The sequence below is a fragment of the Salvelinus sp. IW2-2015 genome, linkage group LG36 (assembly GCF_002910315.2).
Source record: "Salvelinus sp. IW2-2015 linkage group LG36, ASM291031v2, whole genome shotgun sequence".
Classification (NCBI taxonomy): Eukaryota; Metazoa; Chordata; class Actinopteri; order Salmoniformes; family Salmonidae; genus Salvelinus; species Salvelinus sp. IW2-2015.
In genome coordinates, this window is record NC_036875.1 from 7,732,169 (window position 1) to 7,746,003 (window position 13,835).

The 13,835-nt window shown below is 41.6% G+C and overlaps 2 pseudogenes; both read right to left on the minus strand.

Annotated features, from left to right (window-relative positions):
• The window catches only part of LOC139023741 (inactive dipeptidyl peptidase 10-like), a 182,417-nt pseudogene extending 172,413 nt beyond the window's left edge, over positions 1–10,004 (minus strand).
• Positions 10,005–10,716: 712 nt separating this feature from the next.
• On the minus strand, positions 10,717–12,022 carry LOC111959954 (desmin-like; annotated as a pseudogene).
• Between the last annotated feature and the right edge of the window lie 1,813 nt (positions 12,023–13,835).

Consider the following 13,835-nt stretch of genomic DNA (forward strand, 5'->3'; position numbering starts at 1 on the left):
TCAAGTGATCTTACTCCTGTTGTTCTATGGGAGAGAGAGAGAGAGGTTCCAACGTATGACGCGAAATCAAAACATAAGCTCCAGCTACAATCATGACGAGCCAACATAATGATGCAGTGCTTTCATTCTCCTCAAGACCAAAGGCCCACTGCTGTCAAAAACACGATTTTCCTGTTTTTTATACACTGAACAAAAATATAAACTCAACATGTAAAGTGTTGGTCCCATGTTTCATGAGCTGAAATAAAAGATCCCAGAAATGTTCCATACGCACAAAAAGCTTATTTCGCTCAGATTTTGTGCACACATTTGTTTACATCCCTGTTAGTGAGTATTTCTCCTTTGTCAAGATAATCAATCCACCTGAAAGATGTGGCATATCAAGAAGCTGATTAAACAGCATGATCATTACACAGGTGCACCTTGTGCTGGGGGGCAATAAAAGGCCACTCTAAAATGTGCAGTTTTGTCACACKACACAAGTTTTGAGGGAGCGTGCAATTGGCATGCTGACTGCAGGAATGTCCATCAGAACTGTTGACAGAGAATCTAATGTTCATTTCTCTACCATAAGCCGCCTCCAACGTCATTTTAGAGAATTTGGCAGTACCTCCAACCGGTCTCACAAACGCAGACCACGTGTAACCACGCTGGCCCAGGACCTCCACATCTGACTTTTTTACCTGTGGGATCATCGGAGACCAGCCACCCGGACAGCTGATGAAACTGTGGAGTATTTCTGTCTGTAATAAAGCCCTTTTGTGGTGAAAAACAAATTCTGATTAACTGGGCCTGGCTCCCAAGTGGGTGTTCCTATGCCCTCCCAGGCACACCCATGGCTGCGCCCCTGCCCATTTATTTCTATTGACTGATTTCATTATATGAACTGTAAATCTGTAAAATCGTTGAAATTGTTGCATGTTGTGTTTATATTTTTGTTCAGTATATATCCAGTATATTTCCACTTTGAGGTTGGAATAATACTATGAAAATTATGATTATGCCCTTTTAGTGTAAGAGCTGTTTGAAAAGACTTCCTAAAATGTCAGCCTGTTTTGCTGGGATGGAGACCAATAAGAAAGGAGCTTGCCAATAATAGCTACAGTAGTTTTCCCTACTCAGACCACTCCCAGACAGTCCAAGCAAAATTATTGCTTAAGAAATGTCTCTTTGCTAATAAGCAAAATGTTTACATTTTTTACCATTTTAATTGAAAACAATCACAGGAAGGTACATCATTTTTTCCCCAGAAATGATTTGATATTGAGATAAAAACATCTGCATTGAACAGAATCCAATGATTTCAGGAAATCAGGTAATTACACATCGGACACAGTAACAGGAGGTCTCTGTGAGGAGGGGAGAAGCTAGTGGATAAACAAGAATTGCGATTAACCACTACCATTATTGTGGTTAGACGACAAGTCCAAGGCTAGTGATGCAGGTCCAGTTCAGGGACTGAAATACTGTATGTTTTAAAGATATAATATTTCTTGATGTGTAGCCATGGGTTTAGAAAAAAATAAAAAGGTGGTGAATGGAAAATAGAGTAGCAGGTTTCAAAACATTAACAGATTATCAAGAAGGAAAACATACACTTCAGTAGCATCAAAGAGAGAATGAATAGAGCCTGAATGTTATCTGACCGAAAGGTGAAGAGGCAGCCTAAAAATAGAAGTGATATCTTTATAACCTAAACCTCAATACTCGATGACGATGTTGAAAGCTGTGAGAGAGCCTTGCAGCCTTTCGTCTTTGTGAGTGTGACAAGAAAGCAGTCTTTGAGGAAAATGACTGCTACTTTGTGATTATGTCTTATCATATAAACGTAAGAAATTTACATCAGATAGCTGAGACCCAGTGTGACCATACTTTCAAACATTAGAACAAGTTTAAATTTTAGTTTAAGCTTAAGCATCAGCCAATTAATATTGTCCATGTAGTTGCACTTGATCAAAGGCTACATGTTAGCTGTTCCCATCACATTACCTGGTACATTTACCCCTATGCTAACCTATATCTGTCTCTTATACACATCTAGATGTGTATAAGAGACAGAGAATGAATAGAGCCTGAATGTTATCTGACCGAAAGGTGAAGAGGCAGCCTAAAAATAGAAGTGATATCTTTATAACCTAAACCTCAATACTCGATGAAGATGTATAAAGGCTGTCTCTTATACACATCTAGATGTGTATAAGAGACAGCAAGTGTAGTGACAATATTGCATGATTATTTCATCCATAACTAGGCTACTTACTAATTCATAAGGCTAATTTTCACATATATGACTAAATCCCAAATAAGTTTAACTAAATACTTTTTTGCTAATCCGTTTCAATAATATCAATGTGCTTTTATGGAGAAAAGATAAAGGAGTTCTCGATACAACATTCAAGTTTATCATCATTGCTTTCCTGGTGGCGCACACCGTTAAAGTGGTTGATTGCAAACAACAATGCTCATTAACTGTGGGTTCAAGCCCCTTTCGCTTCAAGCATCTTTGTTAAGGGAAACATTGTTCACTGCTGGTCCACGCATGTGTGACTAAGTGGATGATTATAATAATGCATATAGAACATTATACATGTACGTAAGTGTAAACCTACACTTCTATGTAATATAGCCTTTAGCCCTCAAACTCAACTCTGGACCTCGAAGCCAGTTCCACTGCATTGTTTCATTGTTCAGGGACTGATTTAGACCTGGGACACCAGGTGTGTGCAATTAATTATCAGGAAGAACAGAAAACCAGCAGGCTCCGGACCTCGTAGGGTAAGTGTTGAATACTTCTGGCCTGTACTATAGCAGCGAAGATGATTTATGTAGCAATGACAGTGACCTATGTGTCGGTCTGCAACAGGGACTCCAACAAGAATCTCCTCATTAAATGTATTCGCAATCTTCATTTACAAGGTTTTGGCTGCACTTCTCTTCTCAACACACTAACACAATAAATGTAATTCTACATTTCAAAGGAAAAAAACTATATTCCAGCTGGGATTCGAACTTGCCGCAAACAGCAAAACTCACCAGGAGCAAGATGAACACTGTGAGAAACCCTGTAAGCTAATCATTCATCTGAAAACTGGTGCGTGTTTTAGTAACTTTAGTTAGCGGATGGTGCCATTTGACTGCTTTTATGGACGCTCTAATGGAAAAGTGTTCTATCACGTCATACTACCAGTGTTGTGTTTGAGACCAACTAAAGCCAAGARCGGAGCAAATCGAGTCCGAGTCAAGACCAAGAACGGGGGGTGGGGGCAACACCGAGACAAGACCGAGACCGGAAATGGGGACAACAGGTCTGAGACCGAGTCAAGACCGAGACCAGAAAAATGCGAGTCCAATTCAAGACCATGATTGTAATTTTGTCAACTAACCACCATAATAAGAGATCAAAATGTCCAGTATTTCTCTGTTCATATTTCAGAACAAGATATGGATTCTTTACACATTCAAAATAGTGGAGAAAAAATGCATGCTGAGGGTAAATAGAGCCACTCTACAAATTAGTACTTAACCAAAGACAGTGGGGAACAATAGGCCTTCTACACCTTCATAGAAGAGCTAAGGATTTATAAAATAATGGTTATAATAATATAATAATAATGATAATTATATTATTATTTTAAAGTATGTTCTGATTTAATCTCTTTAGTTTTTATTGAAAATGAAAGGGTTAACACTGAAGAGAAAAATGGATCCAATCAGGATTTTTCTATGCTGGTCTCTGCAGAGATAAATCTAGCTAGCTAAGTCAGCCATTGGCTAGGCTAGGCCATCAGAAGTTCGATAAAGGTGTCTGCCATTCAACTGTATTAGGGCAACATTTTCGAGTGACAGTGGAATCAACCAATCACATMTTTACTTAATGGGTGGAACCATTMTTACAAAACGTATTGAAACTTCTGTCTTCTTGAAGGCCAACAGGTCACTGCGCGATAGCAGTTTTCCCACGGTRGAGCTAGCTAGCTTTTGTTGTCGGATTGTTTGCAGCTGCTGTAGCAGGTGTTATCAAAGAGGATGTTGTTGCTAATTTGTTAGCTTCTCCCTTTTCAAGAATAACTTTCAACAAGTTAAGTTTGAAATGATCATCATCTGGTGAGTGGAACTGTGTTTTTTATTTTTTTATAGCAGTGCACTTGCTGTTGAGAGACGAGATTGCTCTGAAATCGGAGTAGATAGCCAGAGTGAATTTGAGAGCGCAAGAGATATGCTAACTGGATAACAGTCGTTCAAGTTCTTGCTAGCTACGCCCCTGATGCAAACAATTGCACATCACAAATAGCCTACTAACGAACACTTCAGACTAAACTTTTTCAATACCTGGTTTGCATACCCATTGTTGCCTTAGTTAGCATTTACTGGTATATATCATACGTTGAAATGTCTTTCCTACCCTACCGGCTACCGATGTCATTCTTCTGTGAGCTGCTCCATGCCAAAACCAGTTGAGAGCTGCACATTCTTGCTGCCTGCAGATTACATTCCGTTTAAAGTAGGCGATATGTGTGGCGCGCATGTGAATATATTTCACGTGCTTTGCGCTTGTGTAGCCTGCTTTGTGCATGATTTCTCTATTGTACTACATAATTGATCAATCCTATACCTCCACTACACCACTTTGATATGAATCAGCAGGGATTAAGAAGTGAGTATACACAATGCCCATTGAAAAAAATAGTGGGTATACGGCTTATACCTGCGTATAGCCTACACTACTGGCCCTTTGTGTTCTACAAAAGGTTCACTCTCCTACATGAGAGCGCTGGTATTATGGTTGCTGTCCTTTCAGAATCACAAACCTGTCACACACTGAAGGCCTAGATCCAACAGGTTTGCAACTGCGCAAAAATGTCTATAATAGATATAAAGGCTGCTAATATACTGTTTTAATGTTTCAAGAAAGGAGTGTATATATTTTGCCTGGTTTAATGCGCTGATATTTTAGTTTTTTTACTCCGCTGGTCTCCGGAAGAAATCACATGTCCTCACTGTCTGAGACCTAGTCAAGACCGAGACAATCAAGGCCCTGACTGAGTACTACAACACTTCCTACTATGTCAACGATTTTAATTTGCTGATATGGAATTTGAACCGGATATAATCATGGTAACCTGGTGAAATTAGCATAGGGATAAATGTACCGGGATATGTGATGGCTGCCACGTTCTGACCATAGTTCTTTTGTGTTTTCTTTGTTTTAGTGTTGGTCAGGACGTGAGCTGGGTGGGCATTCTATGTTGTGTGTCTAGTTTGTCCATTTCTATGTATGGCCTGATATGGTTCTCAATCAGAGGCAGGTGTTAGTCATTGTCTCTGATTGGGAACCATATTTAGGTAGCTTGTTTTGTGTTGGGGRRMGTGGGTGGTTGTCTMCTGTCTTTGTGTTCTKTGCACCAGATAGGACTGTTTCGGTTTTGCCACGTTTGTTATTTTGTAGTTTGTATAGTGTTCTTCGTTGTCGTCTTCAATAAATAGAAGAATGTATTCTAACCACGCTGCGTCTTGGTCCGATCCCTGCTACACCTCCTCTTCAGACGAAGAGGAGGAAGGCTGCCGTTACAATGGCAACAGCTACATGTAGTCTTTGATCACGTGCAAATGCAGTGGTTCCTCAATTAAAAGTTGTGTAATACCTCAGTTTAGTGTGCTTACCTTTAATGCTCATTCGAGCCACCAGAAGACATCTTTGAGCACTTCTACTCCGTCTACTACATAATATGACCGCTGCAGTTTGAGATTATGTATTTTCTTGATGAAAATAAGGTGATCCTGGCCTTTATTACTAACCATTTATTTTTTGGTATTTTACCTTAATTAAAATGATTAATTTCGTAGTGTTTCTATTGCAAGAATAACGAAAATGCGTTTTACAGTAGCCTATGTAGGACTCCTCCTGTATCCAAAACATCCGTTAATACAAGTTCTTTAAAAAGAGAAATATGGGCAGAATATTGTATACGCAACAAAAATATAAACACAACATGCAACAATTTCAATGATTTTACTTAGTTACACTTCATAGAAGGAAATCAGTCAATTTAAATAAATTCATTAGGCCCTAATCTATGGGTTTCACATGACTGGGCAGTGACGCAGCCATGGGTGGGCCTGGGAAGGCATAGGCCCTCCCACTTGGGAGCCAGGACCACCCACTGGGGAGCCAGACCCAGCCAGTCAGAATGAGTTTTTTCCAACAAAAGGGCTTTATCACAGACAGAAATACTCAGTTTCATCAGCTGTCCAGGTGGCTGGTCTCAGACAATCCCGCAGGTGAAGAAACCGGATGTGGAGGTCTTGGGCTGGTGTGGTTACACGTGGTCTGCAGTTGTGAGGCCGGCTGGACGTACAGCAAAATTCTCTAAAATCTCTAAAATGACGTTGGAGTCGGCTCATGGTAAAGAAATGAACATAATCTGGCAACAGCTCTGGTGGACATTCCTACAGTCAGCATGCCAATTGCACGCCCCCTCAAAACTTAAGATATCTGTGGCATTGTGTTGTGACAAAACTGCACAGTTTGGAGAGGCCTTTTATTGTCCCCAGCACAAGGTGTACCTGTGTAATGATCATGTTGTTTAATTAGCTTCTTGACATGCCACACCTGTCAGGTGGATTGATTATCTTGGCAAAGGAGAAATGCTCACTAACAGGGATATAAACACATTTGAGAGAAATAAGCTTTTTGTGAGTATGGATATTTCAGCTCATGAAACATAGGACCAACACTTTACATGTTGCGTTTATATTTTTGTTCAATATATAAAATGTTCAGATGGTTAAAGGCTAACATTTGGTTGTTTCGCACTATACCACAACGTACCAGCATAACCTCTAAACTTTTTTAATTGAGTAATCGCAGAACATCAACAATTTTAATTGGCTGATGCTTAATAAACTTAAATGTAATTTTTTACTAATGTTCCCAGTGTGTTTTGACTCAGTGTCTGAGCCTCCGGTGTTCAGTTAAAGATTCTCAAATTCTTCATTATTCAAACCCAACTCTTTAAAAAGTCACCTCTTCCAGTGGGGAGACTTCACCCACATACAAGGTGCCATTGTTCAAGACAATGACTAAGATTGCATATATTCAAGTACTCACCATCTCCCCAATCTGAATTTACCCAATACGAAAAAAAGATGGGCCATGAAGGTCTTTATGTGAAAGTCAGGGAGAAAACAGAAGTGAAAAGGGAACAAATTAAGAGAACTTAGTCATCCTCCTCAACGAAGGTGACATAAATAACACACATTAATAACTAAGTCTTTGACTGATTGTTTTGCTTCCTCCTCCTTGCTGTAGAGAAAGCTCTCAAATGAGAGAGAGGGAACAGAGACTACTCCAAGGCTCTGCGGGGGAAATAGGCAGAAAGAACTTGTGTTCTGCATAGCAAGTATGAATGAGTGACAATCCAAATAAAATACATCCTTCATCTTAGCCAAAATGATTGACCACTTTTGTAAACATGGAACATATGGTAAGTAAAGAGCTCTGTCTTTAACAGAGGACGAACACTCCCAGGGCCATCCGCGACTTCGCCATTTCCAGGATGTTGTATATGTGTTCTGTTAATATTCCACACCTCACATTATTAGTGTTCTCACCTGTGTTTACTTCATCTCTTGTTTCTCCTCGCCATTTGCCGTTGTGAATAGTGGAACGTGAGGGTGGACCTTTGGGAAGTGACAGTGTTGACGTGATAGTGAATGTGACGGGGTGATGTGTCGCCTCGTCATTCAACTCCTCCCATTACTTCAGCCACCCTGTCGCTGGAAGGATCATAATTCATCTTCATTGAGCCACGGGGCTGTCTCTGTGACAGGCTAAATGATCAGGGCGGTGGAGGGGCGGATAACAAGATCCTCAGATGCGGCTCTCAAGTGAAATTCAATGGAGTTTATTAACGGTAGAACCGCGAAGCAGTGTCGGCTAGCATTGGCTCACTGACTGTCAGGTCACAATGGGAGTAGAGGATATACTGTAGCTACAGTATAGATCGTTTTAAAACTGTGGAAATGGGTTGGCATTAGGTTTACGGTTGTTTCATTTGAACACGTACCTAATTCCACATATTGACATAAAGGACTATACTGAATATGTCTATGTATTTGGTATTATTGTGAACTGAGACCTCATATGCTTGTTTTACACTAGTATGGCATCTTCCCTGCCCCAAATTATCTGTTTTTCCCTGCTCTATTGTCGTTTAGCATGGATTTAAATGCACCCTATTTTGCTGTATTGACATAGTTCACGAATGCCATGAATCTTGGAGCTCTCGGTACCAAACAGACAGCGTTTAGTTAACCTACTGGCTGTGTTGTCTTTGCTTGAAAGTGATCAATTGTCTAATCAATCCTGACTCTGTTTGTGCTCATTGGTTTAACAACACTGAACTTCTCAGGGAGAGTCGGTTTATTCCGCCAATGAGGGCAAGCATGTGGTTAAGTCTGATTTACAATCAACTGGGTTTCAGCTATAATGTCATCCTATACAAACTTAGCCATGTGCTGAATCGTGAATAATGATATTGTGTGTCCATATGTATCATGCTCCATCATGTAATCAATTCCATTCCAAGTGCTCTTAGGAGTGCACCACTATAGAACACATGAATAGAACCCGAACCAGCAGTAACTCCTTAATTAGGGAGCTAACGAAACCGGAGGTAAGCCCTATCAGAATGCTTCATTAAGTCCAAATAGGCAACCGGATGGTTGGGTTGGATCCCAACACACCATGCAGTCATTAGGCAGAATTCATGCACAAACACATTAGTCTTTTGTTGTTTGCTCTTTCTCTCAAAATGGATGTTAAATTGTATAATCATGACAATTGTTAATTGACCACATCAAAATCACAGCCCGCAGATGGCCAAATCCATTAGTGACTGCTGGATTTTTTTTTACAAAGTCTTACATAATTGTATTGAGACAACAACCTTACATAAGCTTCTTGACAAACAATTGAACATATTTATCATTGTACGTTTTAAGACATTTCCACACTATTTTAGGTTAAATTGCTCTCTCAATACCAATCTTTAGTTGAAGTCACTTTCAGTTAGTTGGTACCATCACTGCTCCATAACTGTTGGTCAGTGTTTGAAGGCCAACATCAGTCCAGATTAGTGTAGATCATCACAGACGTTTCAATTTTAATGTTCAGCATCTTGCACTTGCACCCATTTGAAAAGGCTCCAGCTCAGCCATCCCCTTGTATATTTAGGTACGGCATTGGTTTGAGGTGTAGTAAAAACAGTCGCCTATTTTTTGACACATCAACCAACACCATAATACATCCCTCCAACAAGGAGTCACACACAAGCCCTTTATTCAAACACGTGTCTGCCTCTTTGCATCTTAGAGATCCTAGTCTTTTATTAGCCAAACGCTCATCTTATCTGCCACTCTAGACATATGCTAATCTTTCCTCTCCCGATTCTCTCTAATTATTAATCAGAGAGGGTTATGAAGACGGTTCCATCAGCATGTGCACACACACTGACATGAGTAGACACTCTGGCATTGAAGTCACTATGCCAAAGGCCCATTTGTCTTTTTAATACTGAGAATTTGATTTGTTTTTTTAAGCAAATTGAAGGCACACAAAGGCACACTTTACATAGTTACAGGGGCAGTTCAGGGTCTCATGTCCAGGTGACAGGCCAGGCATGGGTCCTCATTGCAAAGCTCTTGGGGCGTAAGGGTTTAATTAAAGATTGAGAAAAGGTCACGTGATCGTTCAGTTGTTCCTCATCCGTGTCATCTGCTGCACCTTCAGCGGTGTAGCTCTTCTCTTGGATGTCGCTCTCCAGCACGTCGTCCTCTGTTTTCACGGTTCTTATGAGGACCGTATTCCTCTCAGTCACTTCCACTGCCTGTTCCTCATGGGTGAAGATCGCTCGAATTCCACCTGCACCATTTCCCTTTCCATTGCCCCCGATCATTTCCGTTGACTTTACCGTTTCCTCCACAGTTTCCATTACCTCCACCATTTCCGTTGACTCCAACAATTCCACTCAATGCCACTCCTCCAGCCACACCTCCAGCCACACCCACACTCATTCCCAGTGTTAGGGGTAATGCGTTACGTAATCAGATTACTTTCATCAGTATTATTACAGTTACTTTCAGAGTCATATCTCTACCGGCAGCGTGTTTCCATGATCCGATCTCGACTCGTTTCCTCATTTAGTTCACGAGCGAGCGGAGAAAGACTGTTTGGAGAAATGTCATATGCTCTCCATAGAAATGTATAGAGGACGTACCTCTGATCTTTGCCATTGATCGCTTCTGTGATAGCAAATCCCATAGAGGGCTTTCCCGTCTAGTGGCAAGTGTGCCCTCTATACGTCTCTATAGGTCCCTGTACGTGCGGTCTATAACCAGAACTGGCAGCTCGAGAGAGATTTTGAATGAAAAGATAGCCATATGTACTGTACAGATTTCCTAATTAAACAGCCCATATGATAGTGCAGCACTTGTAGACTAGCACAGGAAATCACCGCCACAAATGAAAGGAGAAACTAGTGATCAAACCTGAGTTACTATGTATGTCTATTTCTGGTAGAGCGTGCACAGCTCGCCTTGCTCCCTCGAACAGTTAAACAAACGGTGAGATTTTTACATTTTTCATGAAAGTAAAGTAAAACTAGTAAAGTAACCAGTTACTTTGTTAAATGTATCGAGTAATATGTTATATTACTTTTACAAGTAACTAATCCCAACACTGCTAATTTCTGAGCTCATCGCACTCATTCTGCCACTCATCCAAGACAGGTTCTTGACCATGCTGCTGAGTCGCAAGTCCTCGCCTTCAATCAGCTTCCTGTAAGTCGTGATCTCAATCTCCAGAGCCATCTTGATGTTCAGAAGGTCCTGGTACTCGCGCAGGTGGTGAGCGATCTTCTCCTTGGTGGTTTCCAGCTCAAGCTTCAGGGCCTCGATCCTCGCCTGCAAGTATTCCAGTTCCTTCTTGTACCTCTCCGTTGCTTCGTTGATCTCTGCTTCCAGAGCATCATTCAGAGCATCCAGGTCACACTCTTTGTTTTGGATATCCTTCCTGGCGRTCGTAATTTCTTGTCTTACGCTTCGGGCCTTGTCGATGTGCTTTGTCGTCTTGTTGGTAATGTCTTCCAATTTTGATTTGTACCAGGAATCCATTTCAGCCAAGTTTTTGGCTGTGATTTCATTGTACTGACTTTGGATTTGTTTGAGAGCAGCAAATAGGTCAGGGAGGGCGAAGGAGCTCTGGGATGAGGAATGACCAGAATAGACCTGAGCCATCAGCTCTTCAATTTCCTGTTTCTGCACCCTCTTTTAGGAACTTGAGCTCCACCTCCAACTGTTTCTCCAAAGCGATGCGCGCAGAGGAGGCCGCGTCAACATCCGGACGGAATGCTTCGATTTCCACCTCGGCCACCTTCCTCTTCTTAAGGGCCTCCTCATATTTGGCTTTGATCATCTCCAGTTGGCCGACCATGGCCTCCGTAGCGGCGAGGGCCAGGTCCCGCTGGACTCGCATCTTATCTGCGATCTTCATCAGCTCCCTCAGTTGCTGCTCGTACAGCAAGCGCAGGCCAGACGGCTTCACAAAGCGATTCTGGAGGCCTTCGATCTCCATCTCCAACTGCTTGTTCTGCTGCTCCAATGAGTGAACCTTGTCGATGTAAACAGCCAGCCTGTCGTTAAGGACGACCATCTCCTGTCTCTCAACGCTGCGTGTGCTGAGGAATGCTTGGTTCTCAGTGGCGGCTGCATCCAAGTCGATGCCACCCTCCATACCAGCACACATTGTCCCACCAGCCGCGTCAGATCTTTGTGTTGAGGACATGGTCCTTCGGGCCACTGTGCCACCTCCTGAACCACCATGGGTGGAGATGGCAGATCGGGTACGCGCATCTCGTCGGGTGAGGGAAGGGCTGGACACCCTGACCTGGTAGGATGTAGAGCTGCAGCTGATGTCCTCAAAGTGGCGGCGGTAAGACGACATCCTTTCTGGGCTATGACTCATGATGACGGTGAGTTGGTTTTTCAATCTCTGTGTCTGAAGGAGGACCTCTGGTTGGCTGTGCACCTCTGCTCTCCAACTCTCATCGTATGGGCCTCTTTATACCCAGACAGCCTGGCCAATCCCTGCCTAACTCCTGAGCAAAGAACTGTAATTTCTAACCTCTAAGACAAAGGACCTGACCTGCCTCATGGACATCTGTCATGTCCCAGTGAGGAGTGGAGTTAGGGCTATGAACCAGTGAGGCAGTCGGGCCCATTAAGAAATAAAGAGAGACATAGGCATTGTTTATCAAGCCTGTAATTATGGATTTACTGCATTTTCATTCCCAAGATTCTTCCCATTCACGAGGCTGCAGTGATGTGAACAGAAGCTAAGTCTGCTCAAAAGCCCTATTCCGCATCTAATCATAGTACACTACATCATACATCACTTGCTCCCTCCTAAGACACATTGTTCTAAAGATGAAGTCAATACATAAAAATAATTAAATTCTACATTTTTGTTGATATATGCATTCAAAACCCTCAATTAGTTAAACACTTTGATTGAGCCAAATAAATGAAGATAAGCTGAAAGCCACTTTGTGTTAGTATGCCCATCGGTAGACCTAAATTGTGTCCGCAGGGGTGTTTATGTTGGGGTGAACACTTGGTGGATTCATCCAATAAAGTTAAAGGGGCAATCCGCAGTTGTTACTTAAATTGTTGGACTTAATTATATGTACCCATTGATTCTTGAAGAATATAACATCTAAATGCCTCATGACTGTCATACCCCATCAGAACGCAAAATATTCTTTGTATTACTTTGTATACAAAGTAAATATAAACAAACACTATATAGCCTCAAAACCTGGTCAAAACTATAACTTTGATATCAAATGCAAGGATCAGTCCATGCATCCAAAGCTCTGTTTATGAATTTGAGGTTGGTTACATTTCTCCAGCCCCGTCCCTTAGCTTTTTACCAAAACAGGGGGGGATGCTGCTTTATTCATTTTCAACTGCTAATTGCCCAGTTTAAAGGCCCTGTGTCCTGTTTTGCTTTACATCAGATTAGACAAATATGTACAAAAGATGCAGGGCTTACTCCTCCTGTCCCATAGTTGAAACGATGGGGTATAACAGTAACTTGTGACATCATAAGGTCCTAATCATTTTGGTAAACCAGTTATAAAATGTGTTCATATTGTATTTTTCCTCCCTTTTAATCTGGTCATGTCTCCGGAGTTGGAATCATGCTTCCAAAGTTTGCATGTTGTTGAAGTTTGCTAGTTTGTAGCTAACTATATAAAGCTTAATTTGTTCAGAAGTAACTAAACTAAAATGCAATAGCATCTTGCTGCAGCGACACATGCTGCATACATCCATGTAGAGACATGCTGTAGGCAGCATTTTTCAAACAATAATGTATAGCACACATTAGATGTCAGCGGGGACTAAATCACCTGACTGTGCCACATATACTGTATGCAGCAGAAAGACTGATCTGTTCACATACCAATTTGCCAGTACATTTGGCACATCTATCACACTTTAGATGACATAGGAACCTGCTAATTTCTTCTCGAGGTTAAGAGACAAACTCTGAAGTGATTGTTTGAAAAGGTTATGAATATTGCACTCCACTGCACCAGGGCTTTATCTCAATTAGTCTTTCTTCGATTCCTTGCATCCTCTTGCTTTCATCTCAAAGCACATTGGAGAAGAACATCCATGGTCCCTAACCCTGACCTTTGGGAAATGATGTGAGGAGAGAGGTTGCAAGGTACCGAAGAAAGACAATAAACAGCCCAAGTTTCTCCCTGACAGAG